Genomic DNA, 19254 nt, shown 5'->3' with positions numbered 1-19254 from the left:
AGCTATGCAATAGCTTAAAATACAACGGTAGCGGTATTGTCAGCAAAATGTCATCATTTAGGGTAGGTTTTCCCAACTACTTTGCGGTCCCTTACAAATTGACGGACGGTGAAAAATTAGGTCGCGTTTTATCTCTTTAGGAACGGAACCCTAAACAGTGAAGAATCTTCTCGGAGTCATATGCAAAAACAGCAACCAGTAACCGGATTCAAGCTAAACCAATCAATATTTAGATTCCAATCAGTCCTTAGCCCAAGATCACCGACAGCTGAAATGACAGTTTTTAAAAAGCATCTTTTTTTCTCGTTACATAAAAACGGACGTTTATGTTATTGTGGACCTCGGGTCTCTGACTATTCCGTGATAGGTTAACAAACAACTAAACTCACACTTTTTCTAATATTCAACAAACAACTGTAGATATGCTTATTAGAGATATAATATTGACATTAGCCACATACAAGTAGGTAATGTCAAATTTCTATCTCTAGTAAGCAAAATAACAGATGGATAGAATACTGGAAACGGTGGTTAGATTATTAGTTACAATGTTATGTGTTGACAGATAACATTCGTTGTCGTTAAAATTGGATCATACGGCTTAAGGAGGCTATTTACATAGGACTAGTCAAAATTTTCCATACTAGTCTTTAACGACCAAATTATTGTTGACACGGTATAATCTCGTTTTAAAGTGTTAATTGCATTAATTACTGTACTATCTTTATGACAAGGAAGATGCCTACAGTCCTCAGTTCAGCTTAGCACAGCAGTTTTACTCGCTCCACGAAGTAAAGAATGCTTCATCATCAACACACTTTTAACTAACTGAAAACTAGAGTTAAATAAACAACATGTAACTTAATTAACGCACATCCTGAAATTAGTTTGTTCAGAATCGTTTACTGAATCGATTTATATCATTTTTAGTATAGGTATTTTTTTATCCCAAAAATAATTAAAACTACGGAAATTATTGTCATATTAATCCTGTACAGTCAAAACAAATTCAAATAGACCGTAACTCAAAGTAATAAGACTTCGTGTATTGTCGGCTTTTTCCGTAGTTCGTTATGTTGTGTCGAGTCGAGCGGCGCGCGGCGCGATATTTGCATGCATGATTATTTACCAATTCTTGGAGAACTTTTTGGTCATTAGTATGACCAAAAAGTTCTCCAAGAATTGGTGTAACTAATTTAGTAAATAACAATGCATATACATGTTAAATTAAAAATTCAGTGTATTAAGATTATAACATAATATTCTAATTGGGGTGTTTGAGGTTGCGCGTTAATTACGTTACATGTTGTATATTTTGGGGGGCTCCCATACAACAAACGTGATTTTTTGTCCGTTTTATAAATCGGTACGGAACCCTTCGTGCACGAGTCCGACTCGCACTTGACCGGTTTTTTGGAAATTGTGTATTTAATCAGTTTTTAATCGATCTAATGCGGGCCAATTATCTGATCGTTGTTATGTGCGAACTCTCATAGATCTTCTTACTTATCAAACGCCCTAAAACTGTAAGCAGTTGGCCTAAAAATCTGCAGTGTACGAATACTCTTCGTATAATTAAATAATGTTTGATGTTCTGTACTCAAATGAGGTTTTAATAGCGTTCGCTATCTAATCGCTTTCATTGCTCGAGTGCACGTTGTTTAACTAAGCCTCACTCTTTTAGGCAAGGATAAACTTCGCAAATAGAAGACATTCTAGCTGATTAACAGAAATGAGTGTTATCTGACAAATTAACAAGCATGGATCAATTATTACTAGCGAATCTTTGGGACCTATGTTTCTAAAACATGTTTCGTAAAGCACAATTAATTGCTGCAGGTTTTCATTTCTACATCTGTGGCAGTCGTTACGGGTAGTAAGCCAGCAAGTCTGGTAACCAGCCTTACCAAGGGATATCGTAACTGGGTTGAGGAGGTGAGATAGGCAGTCGCTTCACGTGGAACACTGGTACTCAGCTACGGTAAGACTGGAAGACAACCCCAACATAGTGAAAAGGCTTGGGACTTTTTATCGTCCCACTGCTGGGCTTCGGCCTCCTCTCACACGGAGAAGGATTGAGCATTAATCACCACGCTTGCTCAATGCGGGTTGCTGATTTCAGACTATAGTCCAGGTTTCCTCAAGATGTTTTCCTTCACCTTTTTATCAGCCATTAGTGTCCAAGATATACTTAGAAAGTTGTTTGGGACTCTTTTTTCTAAAATGAACAAGCTTTCACAAATCCCGCATTATAGCAAAAAAATGTAGTCGTTGAACTAACCGATTACGTAGTGAAATTGGCCGTAATTAATTAGAGTAATCAGGCCTGTGACGGGTAGCTATTGGGTCACATGCGGGCCAATCAGGGCGCGGTGCTGGCATACTTGGCGAGCAGCCACCTCATCTCTCAGCAGGCTATCAGGGAATACCAGGGGATGCATAGCTCAGGAAGTCAGCGAGAGACTGGTGTTGCCACATAGAGAGAAAGAAAGAAAATGGGTGGTTTTCTACACACTAACTTCAAATTAAGCGGTTGGGACTTTTAGGACGCCACGGCACGAAAAACAGATACCATAGTAAAATTCATAATTTAAAACATCCTGATACAAATTTCTCTAAAAATATAATAAAATCTAAGCGCTATGATGATATGATGTTCTCCTTGCCGATTATTGGCTAGGTACGGCGGATGTTCTCATATAAAGGAAAAAAAAAGATCCCGACGAATTGAGAACCTCCTCCTTTTTGGTTAAAAAGAGAATATATATTAAAACGGGTGTACTATGCCAAATCGAATAACAAATAATCGAATATCAATTGATCGACCACTATAAATCGAAATTCTAAATACTCGAACATTCATAATATCGAATGGTTATTAAATCGAACATTCAATACATCGCGCAGTCTATACATCGAGTGTTCAAAATATCGAATGTTCGTTTGATCGAGCGTTAAATGCAAAACATATTCATCCTATCGAAAAATCCTTATTTTTTATGAATACAAGAAAAACTCAAAATTTACTAATAAATCACATTTTAATCTTTAATTCTTATCTTTTAAAGGTACATTTTAAAATTTTGTGTGAATTGAAAAGGCAAACGCGGGATTGGGAAGACCTACTTTACAAAAAAGAGGCAAAAGGGAGGATAATGCTATAGAAAAAATGTTAAATAATAATAAAAACTACATTAAAATATGATTTATTCATAAATTTTGAGTTTTTCTTGTATTCATAAAAAATAAGGATTTTTCGATAGGATGAATATGTTTTGCATTTAACGCTCGATCAAACGAACATTCGATATTTTGAACACTCGATGTATGACTGCGCGATGTATTGAATGTTCGATTTAATAACCATTCGATATTATGAATGTTCGAGTATTTAGAATTTCAATTTATAGTGGTCGATCAATTGATATTCGATTATTTGTCATTCGATTTGGCATAGTACACCCTATTAAAACTGTGTCATTGCTCGTATACAATCAACACGCGGGAAATCCACTAGTGTGAAAGCGGTCTACAACATTTTGTTTGAAAATTGATAGAATTCTTCTTGTAACATAGTACGTTGCTACAGTAAGAAGGAATGTCAGTTATGTAACGAACGGTTGGTCAGGGAGTTTGTTTACAATGATGTTTACCGTGAATAAGATTTTTGAAATTTTATAGGTACCAGTATCTACGGCTTATCGATGTAGTGCTTCAAAAGAGGAAATAGTCATCGCGAAGATCATCAAGATTTTATCTCTTATCGCAAATTTACGGAAAGATAGGTTATAGAAATCCACTGTTGTTAGTTAGGATTGCTTCAACACAAAATGCGAGTGTTGTTACTGTCGACAGGGTGCCCAAGACATGCAGTTTCTACGAATAGGAGCCTAATCTAAATGCGACCGTTACTAAGCAACCAACTGTCAAAAATAAACAAAACAACCATTAATAATTAATTTAAACCATTTCTAGTGAAAGTATGATTCTGGTTATGACCGCATCACGGTCCAATGGGCAATCGTTATACAACTGTTATGACGTAACAGTACCTACGTATGTCCAATGACAGCTACCTTGTTACTGAACAAGATGCTTGCGACTATATAACTGGAGTGAAACGCCACGGTTCAAGGAAACTCATGCGAAAATTATGGTAATTCGGGCTCCTAGGCATATGTGAAGGCTAGACCATAGATTTATTGTATACTTACTAGCTTCCGCTCGCATGAACATCCTTGGCAGTCGTTACGGGTAGTCAGAAGCCAGTAAGTCTGACACCAGTCTAACCAAGGGGTATCGGGTTGCCCGGGTAACTGGGTTGAGGAGGTCAGATAGGCAGTCGCTTCTTGTAAAGCACTGGTACTCAGCTGAATCCGGTTAGACTGGAAGCCGACCCCAACATGATTGGGAAAAGGCTCGGAGGATGATTCGGCCGCGTGGTGTACTGATAAAAAGTAGCCTATGTGTTAATCCAGGGTATCACCTATTTACATACCATCGTTCCAGAGGTTTTTGCGTGAAAGAATAACAAACATACATCCATACATTCTCACAAACTTTCACATGTATAAAAGTAGGAAGTAGGATTTGTCTCTTTAGGCGTAACGCTACCGATATCGCGGAAGCATGTTCTGATAGATATGAACCTTCCCTTAGGATCCTACCGTTTTATAGATTGGCAATGCGTGTTAGATGTGGTCTGAGTCCAAAATATATTTTTTTGATAAGCAAATTCAAAAAACACCACAAATTCCCATTAAAATTTAAAATTCAAAATTGAATTTCAGGAAAGCACGTATTAACAAAAAAGTCACTGAACTGGTGTATTTCATTTTTGACGATTTATGTACTATCCTATATGTATGGCGTACACCGAAGATCCGTGTATAACACTGTATACCACGCATGAAATCATAAATTGACTGCACCGTTGCACTAGAGGTAGAAAGTCCAACTGCCGTACTCAGTCCCGATTTGAATCCCGTGTCAAGCTCAATCAGTTGTCACACCGAAATTGCTTTCTGCCCGACTTCAAAAAAAAGAAGTCCTTAGTTTGACCTGTATGTATGTTTGTGCGTGATTATCTCACGTTTAGCTGAACCGATTTAGATGCGGTTTTCGTGATAGTATTTGTCATACCTAGGGAAAGGTTTTAGGTAAGAATATCATTGAAGTCATTTGCGAGTTTTGAAAAAAAAAATGGGTTTTCAAAAACATTCACAATGTAGCCCAAAGTCTGGAAGTTGATGGTATTACTCCCTCGCCAATTAAACCTAGCATTCCCGACAGTTACCCAGTAGCAATCGCAAAAAAATCCACTGCATTGGCCGTCGGATGGATTGAGAAACCTCTGCCACCAGGGCTTGTTAGGAAACAGGTGAAACCGCATGAAAATGCTAGTAAACAATCGTTACGTCATAAAAGGTTATGACATACATTAACAGTAAGATATTACGTCGGTAATTTTCACAATATTATTATGATTAATTCACGACAGCAATGAGGACAGACCATGGAGAACAAAATGACTAGCAGAGATGTCATAACGCAAAATCTCCTAAGAAAGTAGCGCGACAACATGCGGGGCGAGGGGGACGAGGAACGTTACTAGCTCCGCCTTTACACGTCTTCTATGGAACCCGCCCATTATTTTCAAAATAAAATCACCAATCAATCAATATCTTTGACAGATTAGTTTTGATTTGACAAGGAACCCAAACGTCACGCCAACCATACGTTGCTTGACCTACAAGAAGGCGCCTAACCTGCCTGCCTTATGGCATCTCTCATCTTTCCTTCCTCCGTAGTACAGACAGTGTAATATACTAAGTATTACAAATTGCTCTAAGTACCCTGACATTGAGACGTTCCCTTTTTATAGCATTTCAGTGTAAAACAATGCTGCATTTATGATAATTTATTATGTAACATTACATATTTTTAATTTATAATCTTTTTTTCGCGCTTTTTACGGAAGCACCAGTGTACGAGTCCGACTCGCACTTGACCGGTTTCTTCCTTCTCCATCCTAGAGGGTAAAGAACCAAAAGCACTTGTACAGCACTGGTACTCAGCTACATCCGGTTACACTGGAAGCCGACCCCAACTTGGTTGGGAAAAAGGCTCAGAGGATGATGACGGTAAAGTAAAGAACCAACCTTTCGGGTTCGATTCCAGGTTAGGCAAGTACCAATGCAAGTTGCATTGGTTTTAGGTTTGTATGTACTTTCTAAGTATATCTTGGACATCAATAACTGTGTTTCGAATGGCACGTTAAACTATTGGTCGCAGCTATCATTGAACATCTATGGCAGTCGTTATGGGCCAGAAGTCAGTCTGATAATCAGTCTTAGTCGTCAGTAGGTATTGGGTTGCCCGGATAACTGGCTTGCGATGGTCAGATAGGCAGTTGCTCCTTGTAAAACACTAGTACTCAACTGTATTCGGTGAGACTGGAAGCCGACCCCAACATGGTTAAGAAAAGACTCGTGAGATAATGATCTGTAGTAAGAAAATGAAAAGATAGATAGCATATTGGGATCGGCCGTTATTAGGTAAAACGGTATGATATCATCATGAACCCACTCGCTTATAATTTAGGCTGACGCATACAATAATATCGCTCGAATGTAATGTGATATAAATAAGACACGGCAACCATGGAGTATGAAATACTATCAGGACTTTTTCGTTACAAGTTCAAAACTTTTTTTGAAGAGGTAGTGAACGTCGTCCTCCAGTTAAAGATTTAGAATAAATTCTGGAACTTTTTTGGTCTTTTTGAAATAAAAAAGCCTGCCGGTTAGCTATGGATTTTTTCCGATACTATTCATTTTATGAAAACTTTTGGACCTCTATCGATATTATTTCAAAGGGCCATTCGAAAAAGTTTAATGTTTATGGACACAAACTAGTTCTGTATATAAGTAAACAAAAATACGGGATTTTCAAGGAAAAACTTATTTTAAATACCGACCAAGTGTAAATCGGACTCTCGCACGAAAGATTCCGTACCATAATCTGTAAAACGAGCAAAAAGTTCAAGTTTGTCGTATGGGACATTTCTAGTTTTCAGCATATTATGTTGTCATAGCGGCAACTGAACTGTCTAACCACGACGGTTCATGAGATACAGCCTGATATCAGACGGACAACGAAGTCTTAGTAATAGGGTCCCGTTTTACATTTTTGGGTGCGGAACCATCCAGGGTTCATATCTGAGTGTCTCGTAAAATTACATACGCATGATGACAGTACAAAAAAAACGGAATCACTAATTTTAATATTACGTTACGCTGACCGTGGGAAATTGTGTAAATTAGATACCATGGTGTCAATTACCCCACAATTTATAATGCATTACCGGTCATCAAACTAAGTATATAAGTATTGTATTTATTGTAATACGGTAGGTCCATGGATGGTCATGACGAGTTCTTCCGTGTTTCGGAAGACACGTGTTGGCTTGGGGGTTGGTTGAACATTTGAACGTCGTTGACAGTCGTTACGGGTAGACAGAAGCCGGAAAGTTTGACAACCAGTCTTACCAAAGGACATTGGGTTGAGGAGGTCAGATAGGTAAAACACTGGTACTTAGCTGCACGCACTTAGAAGCCGATCTTAATATAACTGAGAAATCGCTGTTCATATGAAATGTCAACATGTACCTAACAAAACACGTGCAATAGAAATATGGTCCTCATTACAGTCGATTATTTTCTATATTTTTAATCGACTTCAAAAAAGGAGCTGCTTAGTTTAACATGCACGTATGTATGTATGTTTGTGAACGATAATCTTTTTAGGGTTCCGTACCTCGAAAGGAAAAAACGGAACCCTTATAGGATCACTTTGTTGTCCGTCTGTCTGTCTGTCTGTCTGTCTGTCAAGACCCTTTATCTCAAGAACGCGTGGACGTATCAAGCTGAAATTCACATGAAATACTCAGGTCTATTGTCCCTTTAAGCTGTGAAAATATCAATCTTCTAAACCAAGCCAATCACAAGATACATGCGATTATGTCGATATTTTCAACAAATTTTCGACACTCGCAAAGGAATCAAAACCTACAGGATACTTCCCGTAAACTCAGAGTCTTGAAATTTGGCACGAAGCATTGTCATATAATGCAAATATAGGAAAAATTTCGAAAATCTCATTTTTTTAGTTATATAATATAAAAAAAATATTTTAATAAAATGAAACTTACTACCTTATTTCTCACGAACGAATAAAGGTATCAAATTGAAATTTAAATCAAATACCAAGGTTTATTGTCCCTTTAGGCAGTCAAAAAATCAAACTTCTAAGTTAACGCGATCAAAAGATACAGCAGTTTTACCGACACCTTAGACGAATTTCCGTCACACGCTAGGGAATCAAAACCTACAAGGTACTTCCCGTGAACTCAGAATCTTAAAATTCGGCACGAAGCAACGTTATATAGTACAGATAAAGGAAAAATTGCGAAAATGATAAATTTGAAGTTACATAAAATATTAAAATATTATTTTTGCTTACATGACATAAAATATTTTTTTAATAATTATAAACTTACTACCTACCCTTTTTCACATGAACGCGTTGAGATATTAAAGTTTTGAATAAAACGTGAAATTCATATCAAACACTTCTTATATAATGGCCTCTAAACTGTGAAAAATTTTAAATCATTCAAAGGTCATTGGGCACCTAAGTATGAAAACCATACCCACGGCGGATACGAACGAAATATAGCACAGTATAATGATAAAGGCTCTGATTTACTATGGCATTAGTCGCATCAATGTGAACCATGGGAATCTAGAGAAAATCAGGTGTAAACATCAAATATTTTCCTCATTTCAATGGGGAATTTAAACAACCAAGTTTGACGGATTTGAGAAATCATTTCTTTGTAGTGAAAGAGTATACTCGCCGTTTATTTCTATTGTCATCAGGTCAGGATCTGATGATGGAAATCCTGAGAAATCGAGGGCAACTATCAGAAATTGTAGGCATGCATAGGATTAAAACTTGATTCTCAGATGTATGTCTGGTGATACTATCAAACAGTGAAGGTTAAGAGCTTATCTGATGATGGAGACGTGAGAAAGTCGAGAGAACTCGGTATGTTTTAGTTACGTCGTGTTTGGGCTTATATTATTCGTATTGACGAGAACTTTTCACAAAAGTTAAAAATAAAAACTTTTTACAAAAAAAAAACAACTTCTCAACAAAACTGTTTATATGCATCGGTCTAGATCTCGGTGGTTAAATAAATATAGATGCATCCTCTAGCTAGACACCGACTTCTAGACCGATGCACCTAACATCTTTTTAATTTCTTTCTTGCTTTTGTTTTCTTGTTGCTTTTTTATATGTTTGAAGTTGGATTTGTTTGTAAAATGCTACAAAATAAAATAATGCCGACTTTATAAAACAAAGAAAGGGACAGAATTACACTTTTGTCAAGGCTCTAGAAACGTAAAGCCAGCAGCCCCGAATCCTACTCTCTAGAAGTCGTTGTTACAATTCGAAAGCTACAAGTCGTCCGGCGGTTTCGAAAAAACCTGAAACTGGGGCTCTTTAGGTGATTAATCCCTCAAAAATAAAAGATCCCATTCCTGCAATGGCTGCTTTAACCCAAGTTAGTAGTGAATTCTCATCACCTAAAATAAAATAAGCTCCAACACAAGGTTACGTTATAAATTGTAAAGGAGTTCCCATAACTATATCTGATCTTAGCTGTCGATCCCACAATGGCAGTCAAACCTATCTTTGTGGAAAGTCTTCGCCAATACGAATAAAATATCCCCAAACACGTGGTAGTTGCAACATACCGTTCGGGAGTTCCCTTGACTCTCTGTAGTCTCAATAATCAAATCAGCTCCAAACCTTCACTGTTTACCAGTACCCTCAAAAATACACTCACATGTCTGGTTATGACTCGATGCGTGCCTACAATATTCAAGAGTTGCCCTCGATTTCTCAGGGTTTTCAGATCCTCATCAGATCCTGGTCATCCGGATTGGCACCTTCCTTCTTTATGAAATGTCTTTAACAATAAAAACTAGCATTGCAACCTGTACAATCCTCTGAAACTGCTTGTCTTTTATATTTTTCAAACGATCCTGGACATTCGTCTCCATGGAATTTTAATAAAATATTTATATTCAAAGAAACGTCATACCATTCTCCACGATTTAAAACTACTTTGATTCATGTCCGCCACTTTTTACAAAGCGGGTCAGATATGCCCCATGACCTTTAAGGGTGCGTCCACATCTGGCGAATGCGCCGCGAATGCGCAGCACGCGAGCCGATCGCGAGCTGTCCGCGAGCTGCGCGCGTGCATTTTTGTTCGTGCGCCGCTTCTGCGCCGCACGCGCGCAGCTCGCGCGCGACCTAAGCGCCGCACGCGAGCGGCGCGCAGGCGGCGCGCGACGTCGGCCATCTTCGATAGTACTGAGCCAATATACGGAACTGTAAGGGCGAGAACTGATTGCGCGCAGATCGCGCGCCGCTCGCGCGCTCTATACGAGCCTTGCGTGAGTTGCGCTAAAGAGGCGCACCGAACTATTGCAGTGACTGCACGCGCGCAGCTCGCGGACAGCTCGCGATCGGCTCGCGTGCTGCGCATTCGCGGCGCATTCGCCAGATGTGGACGCACCCTAAGACACGTAAGACAGTTATTTTCAATCAGATTTCTGAATGATGACTATAAAATGTTGTATATAAATAACTTCAATAAAATAACTTTTACAAGGTACTGGCCTACTATTTTAGTTATATTATAAAATAAAAAATATTAACTATTTTGACTCTCACGAAATTACCATAACTATGATTGTTCTAAACTGAACGGTTGGCGCGAAACTCACTTTTTATCTGTACAGCATTTGTACGGAACCCTCGGTGCGCGAGTCCGACTCGCACTTGGCCGGTTTTTTTTTTTTTAGCCACGTTGAAAATCATCAAATGACCCCTCCCGCTGTGGGTTAGCAGCGGTGAGGGAGTGTCAGACTCTTACTGACTAAAAACCGTCGTGTTCCGTCGTAGGCCTTTTATGTACCAGGGCCGCGGCTTCTCTTTCGAACAACCCGCAGCCCCGGCAGGCCCTGGCCCTACTGGGCCCCGCTGGGGTTGCTGACATCTCTTTGAGGAGCGCGTGGAACAACGCGCGCCGTCGACACGGGTCTGTCGTCTAAGAAGACGGAGGGACGATGAGCCACGCGAACTCACCGCCCACAGACCCACGCCTACGGTGGCCGGGAGTCATCTCGCGACACCCGGTGCCCGTGGTGTCTACCTGGTCCAGCACGGCGGCCGGGATGAGAGGTGCGAACTCTCTGGCGTTCCGCCTCCTCCTTCTCGAGCTTGACTGCTTCGCAGAAGGAGATTCGATAATCTCACGTTTGGCTGAATAAAGTATTTGTCAGACCTAAGTTTATTACTGAAATCGTCATATTTTTATATACTTACAGCCCAAAGTAGGCACAATGGAAGTTCCACGTGAACAAAAATTACCTACATCAGCACGCGTGCATTTTCTTTACTTGACATGCAAATGACGTGCGCTAAGGTCATCGGTGAACGTTTGTAGCAAAATGGCCGACATAGGCCAGTTGTACACTTCGCAACTTATTTCGGAAGACAGGATTCAGGCTTCTGACTTTCAGTAGGAACATCATCATCTCCCGAGCCTTTTCCCAACTATTGGGGTCGGCTTCCAGTCTAACCGGATTCCGCTGAGTACCAGTGTTTTACAAAGAGCGACTGCCTATCTGACCTCCTCTACCCAGTTACCCGGGCGACCCGATACCCCTTGGTTAGACTGGTATCAGACTTACTGGCTTCTGACTACCCGTAACGATTGCCAAGGATGTTCAATCATGACAGCCGGACCTACTACAGTTTAACGTGCCATCCAAAACACACATTAGTGCTCAAGATATACTTAGAAAGTGCATACAAACTTAGAAACGTTGCATTGGTACTTGCCTGACCTGGAATCGAACTCGCGCCCTCATACTTGAGAGGTTGGTTCTTTTCATACCATTGCGACTGAGTTGCGTCGTGTGCAAACTTCCTGCGCCGGTAACAAGCGTACGACTGTTAGCACTAATAGATCATTTGTTATGCTAATGATGGGGACCTATTTGCAACGCTTATCATTAACAGAAAAGCCCTGTATAAGGGACCAGACTTCTAAAGGAAAAAGAACTCTCCGTGTACAAGAAAAGTATCGAATTCTTTCTTTCTTTCACGCAAAAGCACTGAACGGATAAACATTTTCGACTTTTTTATCCGACTTCCCAAAATTTTTCTGAATTCGCATTAGTATATTTTTTGACACGCTTTCATTAGGTCGAATCTGTATGTAACTATGTAGTGGAATCTTAGGTAACTTTTACCATCTTCCAGGGATCGTAGCGTCATGAACATTAACAACCGTATGTAGTTCTGATGACAGTACAATAATATGGTACTATCGAACTGATCTGTTGATGGAGCCCGAAGATATGAACTGGAACTTCATGATGGAACATCGTATCATAGCTGTGTTTGGACTTGTTATTAAAGTCTTGTAATGAATTCTGTGTGCATTTATAAAAGCGTACCTATTTTTCAAGTGTTTTTAGGGTTCCGTACCTCGAAAGGAAAAAACGGAACCCTTATAGGATCACTTTGTTGTCCGTCTGTCTGTCTGTCTGTCTGTCTGTCTGTCTGTCAAGACCCTTTATCTTAAGAACGCGTGAACGTATCAAGCTGAAATTCACATGAAATACTCGGGTCTATTGTCCCTTTAAGCTGTGAAAATATCAAACTTCTAAGCCAAGCCAATCAAAAGATACAACCGATTATGTCGATATTTTCAACAAATTTTCGACACTCGCAAAGGAATCAAAACCTACAGGGTACTTCCCGTAAACTCAGAATCTTGAAATTTGGCATGAAGCATTGTCATATAATGCAAATATAGGAAAAATTGCGAAAATCACATTTTTTTTGTTATATAATATAATAAAAATATTTTAATAAAATGAAACTTACTACCTTATTTCTCACGAACGAATAAAGGTACCAAATTGAAATTTATACCAAATACCTAGGTCTATTGTCCCTTTAAGCAATGAAAAAATCAAACTTCTAAGTTAACGCGATCAAAAGATACAGCAGTTTTACCGACACCTTAGACGAATGTCCGTCACACGCTAGGGAATCAAAACCTGGGTACTTCCCGTGAACTCAGAATCTTGAAATTCGGCACGAAGCAACGTTATATAGTACAGATAAAGGAAAAATTACGAAAATGATAAATTTGAAGTTACATAAAATATTAAAATAATATTATTTTTGCTTACATAACATAAAATATTTTTTTAATAATTATAAACTTACTACTTACCCTTTTTCACATGAACGCGATATTAAAGTTTTGATAAACAGTGAAATTCATATCAAATACTTCTTAAATATAATGGCCTCTAAACTGTGAAAAATTTTAAATCATTCAAAGGTCATTGGGCACCTTAGTATGGAAACCATACCCACGGCGGATACGAACGAAATATAGCACAGTATAATGATAAAGGCTCTGATTTACTATGGCATTAGTCGCATCAATGTGAACCATGGGAATCTAGAGAAAATCAGGTGTAAACATCAAATATTTTCCTCATTTCAATGGGGAATTTAAACGACCACGTTTGACGGATTTGAGAAATCATTTCTTTGTAGTGAAAGAGTATACTCGCCGTTTATTTCCATTGTCATCAGGTCAGGATCTGATGATGGAAATCCTGAGAAATCGAGGGCAACTATCAGAAATTGTAGGCATGCATAGGATTTAAACTTGATTCTCAGATGTATGTCTGGTGATACTATCAAACAGTGAAGGTTTAGAGCTTACCTGATGATGGAGACGTGAGAAAGTCGAGAGAACTCCTTAACGGTATGTTTTTAGTTACGTCGTGTTTATATTATTCGTATCGACGAGAACTTTTCACAAAAGTTAAAAATAAAAACTTTCTACAAAAAAAAAACAACTTCTAAAAACAACAAGAACACTGTTTATATGCATCGGTCTAGATCTCGGTGGTTAAATAAATATAGATGCATCCTCTAGACACCGACTTCTAGACCGATGCACCTAACATCTTTTTAATTTCTTTCTTGCTTTTGTTTTCTTGTTGCTTTTTTATATGTTTGAAGTTGGATTTGTTTGTAAAATGCTACAAAATAAAGCCGACTTTATAAAACAAAGAAAGGGACAGAATACTTTTGTCAAGGCTCTAGAAACGTAAAGCCAGCAGCTCCGAATCCTACTCTCTAGAGGTCGTTGTTACAATTCGACAGCGAACAAGCGACAAGTTGTCAGGCGGTTTCGAAAAAAACCTGAAACTGGGGCTCGTTAGGTGATTAATCCCTCAAAAATAAAAGATCCCATTCCTGCAATGGCTGCTTTAACCCAAGTTAGTAGTGAATTCTCGTCACCTAAAATAAAATAAGCTCCAACACAAGGTTACGTTATAAATTGTAAAGGAGTTCCCATAACTATATCTGATCTTTGCTATCGATCCCACAATGGCAGTAAAACCTATCTATGTGGAAAGTCTTCGCCAATACGAACAAAATAAACCCAAACACGTGGTAGTTGCAACATACCGTTCAGGAGTTCCCTCGACTCTCTGTAGTCTCCATAATCAAATCAGCTCCAAACCTTCACTGTTTACCAGCACCCTCAAAAATACACTCACATGTCTGGTTATGACTCGATGCGTGCCTACAATATTCAAGAGTTGCCCTCGATTTCTCAGGGTTTCCAGATCCTCATCAGATCCTGGTCATCCGAATTGGCATCTTCCTTCTTTATGAAAATTCTTTAACAATAAAAACTAGCATTGCAACCGGTACAATCCTCTGAAACTGCTTGTCTTTTATATTTTTCAAACGATCCTGGACATTGGTCTCCATGGAATTTTAATAAAATATTATATTCAAAGAAACGTCATACCATTCTCCACGATTTAAAACTACTTTGATTCATGTCCGCCACGTTTTACAAAGCGGGTCAGATATGCCCAATGACCTTTAAGACATAATTAGTTATTTTCAATCAAATTTCTGAATGATGACTATAAAATGTTGTATATAAATAACTTTAATAAAATAACTTTTACAAGGTACTGGCCTACTATTTTAGTTATATTATAAAATAAAAAATATTAACTATTTTGACTCTCACGAAATTACCATAACTAAGATTGTTCTAAACTTAACGGTTGGCGCGAAACTCACTTTTTATCTATACAGGATTTGTACGGAACCCTCGCTGCGCGAGTCCGACTCGCACTTGGCCGGTTTTTTTTAAATTATTAATTTGTATCTAATGACTTTCTATCTCTCAGCATGTCCATCTCATCTGTCCGTCAGTCAAATGTCGGGCTGTCCGTCGTAATATGTGGTTTTAATGTTAATAGCCCATGTCCGGTAAATGAGGCACACAATTAGCAATAATAGGACTTCCTGCTAGCATAAAAATTATGGTCACTCTAGTTGCGGCTGTTTCCCGCGTTTTCATTGCATCCTGGAGTCTGGAGTAATCAGTGGTCTGTTACAGCCTTTTTTTTATCGTCCCACTGCTGGGCTGCGGCCTCCTCTTACACGGAGAAGGATTGAGCATTAATCACCACGCTTGCTCAATGCGGGTTGGTGATTTCAGACTGTATAGTCCAGTTTTCCTCAAGATGTTTTCTTTCACCTTTTTATCAGCCAATAGTGTCTCAGATTACTTAGAAAGTACATACAAACTTACAAAAGTTGTATTGGTACTTGCCTGACCTGGAATCGAACCCACACCCTCATACTCGAGAGGTTGGTTGTTTGGTCTAACTGTATAAAATACTAGGCGTTTTCCCGCGGTTTCACCCGCGTCCCGTGGGAGCTGCTGCCCGCACCGGGATAAAATATAGCCTATGTTACTCGCAGATAATACAGCTTTCTAATGGTGAAAGAATATTTAAAATCGATCCAGTAGTATTTGAGTTTATCCATTACAACCAAACAAACAAAGTTTTCCTCTTTATAATATTAGTATAGAAAAAAAAACTTGGTGGTCTTCCTAAACATGAATTGAGCCTTTCTGCTTTCTCTATGCCATGAAACAACGTCGAGCATTATAAACCGATTAACCATTTATCTGATATCGATTATTCGCAATCCACTCGGTGGCTTCTCGATTAAAAACTCATTATTACTTAACTGGAAAATGCTCAGCTTAGTAGGCTAAATACAACGCAATGATAAAAAAACTTGTCTCTCTAAAAAACAACATTCTGAACACCCAAATCGGTCTAGCAATTCGCTATGTGAGTCTACAAAAACGTACAAATGAGCTTAAGGTTGTATATTAATAAAAGCTGACCCCGTTTGACATCTTTAGAAGTAAATATAATGACAGCTGACAATATACAGCCTTCTCTTTTTATTGTTAAGCAAATGACAAGGACAGGTGTAGTTAAGCGTTTAGCATGCAAAAACAAATGGCCTTACTACAAAAACTTAAACCCCTGTTTTACACTTGTCTAAAAAAAATTAGGCTGCAAAATGAACCATATGTCAACGTCATAACTTGACATTTTTTTAGACAAGGCATAAACTGACGTTTAAAAGTTTTTGTGGTAAGACGGTAAATCTTTTGTGTTGGTATTCACAAAAAATAAACATTATTTTAAATGCTCGAACAACTCTGTGATTTTGGAACCTGAAAAAATATATGAACATCCGAATTCACAACCTCTTTAGGAAGACGGGTGAAATAAATAAGAATTAAGACTTTTCCAACAATTCTATTTATTTATTTATTTATTTAGTATTAAGGCACGTCAACATCATAAACACAAACATTTATAAGAGACACGAAACAGAGACATATAGCAAGTGTTTACGACAATTACAGACGTGCACAACATTCAAAACAAACTAGAAGAAAAATACAGTATTCACGTTACAAAATAGATTAACAAAAATATAAAGAAACACAAAAACAACTACAATTTACACAATATTTATGGCACTTAATTTCCTTAATTATATTATATTAACTATAGTGACCTACACATTGACCCCTACATTGGTTTGTACTACCGCTTCTGTTTTTCCTTCGTTTATGATCTTTGATCTAAAACGTGAAGGATGTGAAGGATCTAAAACGGGATGGATTCTAAACACACAAAGTATAATACTATGTTCCATCATGAAGTTCCAGTTCATACCTTCCGGCTCCATCATCAGATCAGTTCGACAGTACCATATTATTGTATTGTCATCAGAACTACATACAGCTGCCAATTGTCATAACGCTACGATCCTTGAAGATGGTTTAATTAGTTACGTTAGATTGCATTACATAGTTACATACAGGTCGACGAATAAAAAATAAACCGGCCAAGTGCGAGTCGGACTCGCGCACCGAGGGTTCCGTACAAATGCTGTATAGATAAAAAGTGAGTTTCGCGCCAACCGTTCAGTTTAGAACAATCATAGTTATGGTAATTTCGTGAGAGTCAAAATAGTTAATATTTTTTATTTTATAATATAACTAAAATAGTAGGCCAGTACCTTGTAAAAGTTATTTTATTGAAGTTATTTATATACAACATTTTATAGTCATCATTCAGAAATCTGATTGATAATAACTAATTATGTCTTAAAGGTCATGGGGCATATCTGACCCGCTTTGTAAAAAGTGGCGGACATGAATCAAAGTAGTTTTAAATCGTGGAGAATGGTATGAAGTTTCTTTGAATATAAATATTTTATTAAAATTCCATGGAGACGAATGTCCAGGATCGTTTGAAAAATATAAAAGACAAGCACTTTCAGAGGATTGTACAGGTTGCAATGCTAGTTTTTATTGTTAAAGACATTTCATAAAGAAGGAAGGTGCCAATCCGGATGACCAGGATCTGATGAGGATCTGGAAACCCTGAGAAATCGAGGGCAACTCTTGAATATTGTAGGCACGCATCGAGTCATAACCAGACATGTGAGTGTATTTTTGGTACTGGGTACTGGTAAACAGTGAAGGTTTGGAGCTGATTTGATTATGGAGACTACAGAGAGTCAAGGGAACTCCCGAACGGTATGTTGCAACTACCACGTGTTTGGGCTTATCTTATTCGTATTGGCGAAGACTTTCCACAAAGATAGGTTTGACTGCCATTGTGGGATCGACAGCTAAGATCAGATATAGTTATGAGAACTCCTTTACAATTTTATAACGTAACCTTGTGTTGGAGCTTATTTTATTTTAGGTGATGAGAATTCACTACTAACTTGGGTTAAAGCAGCCATTGCAGGAATGGGATCTTTTATTTTTGAGGGATTAATCACCTAAAGAGCCCCAGTTTCAGGTTTTTTTCGAAACCGCCTGACGACTTGTAGCTGTCGAATTGTAACAACGACTTCTAGAGAGTAGGATTCGGGGCTGCTGGCTTTACGTTTCTAGAGCCTTGACAAAAGTGTAATTCTGTCCCTTTCTTTGTTTTATAAAGTCGGCATTATTTTATTTTGTAGCATTTTACAAACAAATCCAACTTCAAACATATAAAAAAGCAACAAGAAAACAAAAGCAAGAAAGAAATTAAAAAGATGTTAGGTGCATCGGTCTAGAAGTAGGTGTCTAGAGGATGCATCTATATTTATTTAACCACCGAGATCTAGACCGATGCATATAAACAGTTTTCTTGTTGTTTTAGAAGTTGTTTTTTTTTTTTTGTAAAAAGTTTTTATTTTTAACTTTTGTGAAAAGTTCTCGTCAATACGAATAATATAAGCCCAAACACGACGTAACTAAAACATACCGAGTTCTCTCGACTTTCTCACGTCTCCATCATCAGATAAGCTCTAAACCTTCACTGTTTGATAGTATCACCAGACATACATCTGAGAATCAAGTTTTAATCCTATGCATGCCTACAATTTCTGATAGTTGCCCTCGATTTCTCAGGATTTCCATCATCAGATTCTGACCTGATGACAATGGAAATAAACGGCGAGTATACTCTTTCACTACAAAGAAATGATTTCTCAAATCCGTCAAACTTGGTCGTTTAAATTCCCCATTGAAATGAGGAAAATATTTGATGTTTACACCTGATTTTCTCTAGATTCCCATGGTTCACATTGATGCGACTAATGCCATAGTAAATCAGAGCCTTTATCATTATACTGTGCTATATTTCGTTCGTATCCGCCGTGGGTATG

At 38.2% G+C, this 19254-nt stretch overlaps 1 protein-coding gene across 5 annotated transcripts in view; it reads right to left on the bottom strand.

Annotated features, from left to right (window-relative positions):
* LOC124644581 (alpha-1,6-mannosyl-glycoprotein 2-beta-N-acetylglucosaminyltransferase-like) overlaps nucleotides 1-19254 on the bottom strand; it is a 78195-nt gene that overhangs the window by 41556 nt on the left and 17385 nt on the right. The gene's annotated exons all lie outside the window — the stretch shown is intronic.

Source organism: Helicoverpa zea, chromosome 30 (genome assembly GCF_022581195.2).
Source record: "Helicoverpa zea isolate HzStark_Cry1AcR chromosome 30, ilHelZeax1.1, whole genome shotgun sequence".
Taxonomy (NCBI): domain Eukaryota; kingdom Metazoa; phylum Arthropoda; class Insecta; order Lepidoptera; family Noctuidae; genus Helicoverpa; species Helicoverpa zea.
Note: the sequence above shows the minus strand (reverse complement) of the source record. Positions and strands in the feature narration are given on the sequence as shown.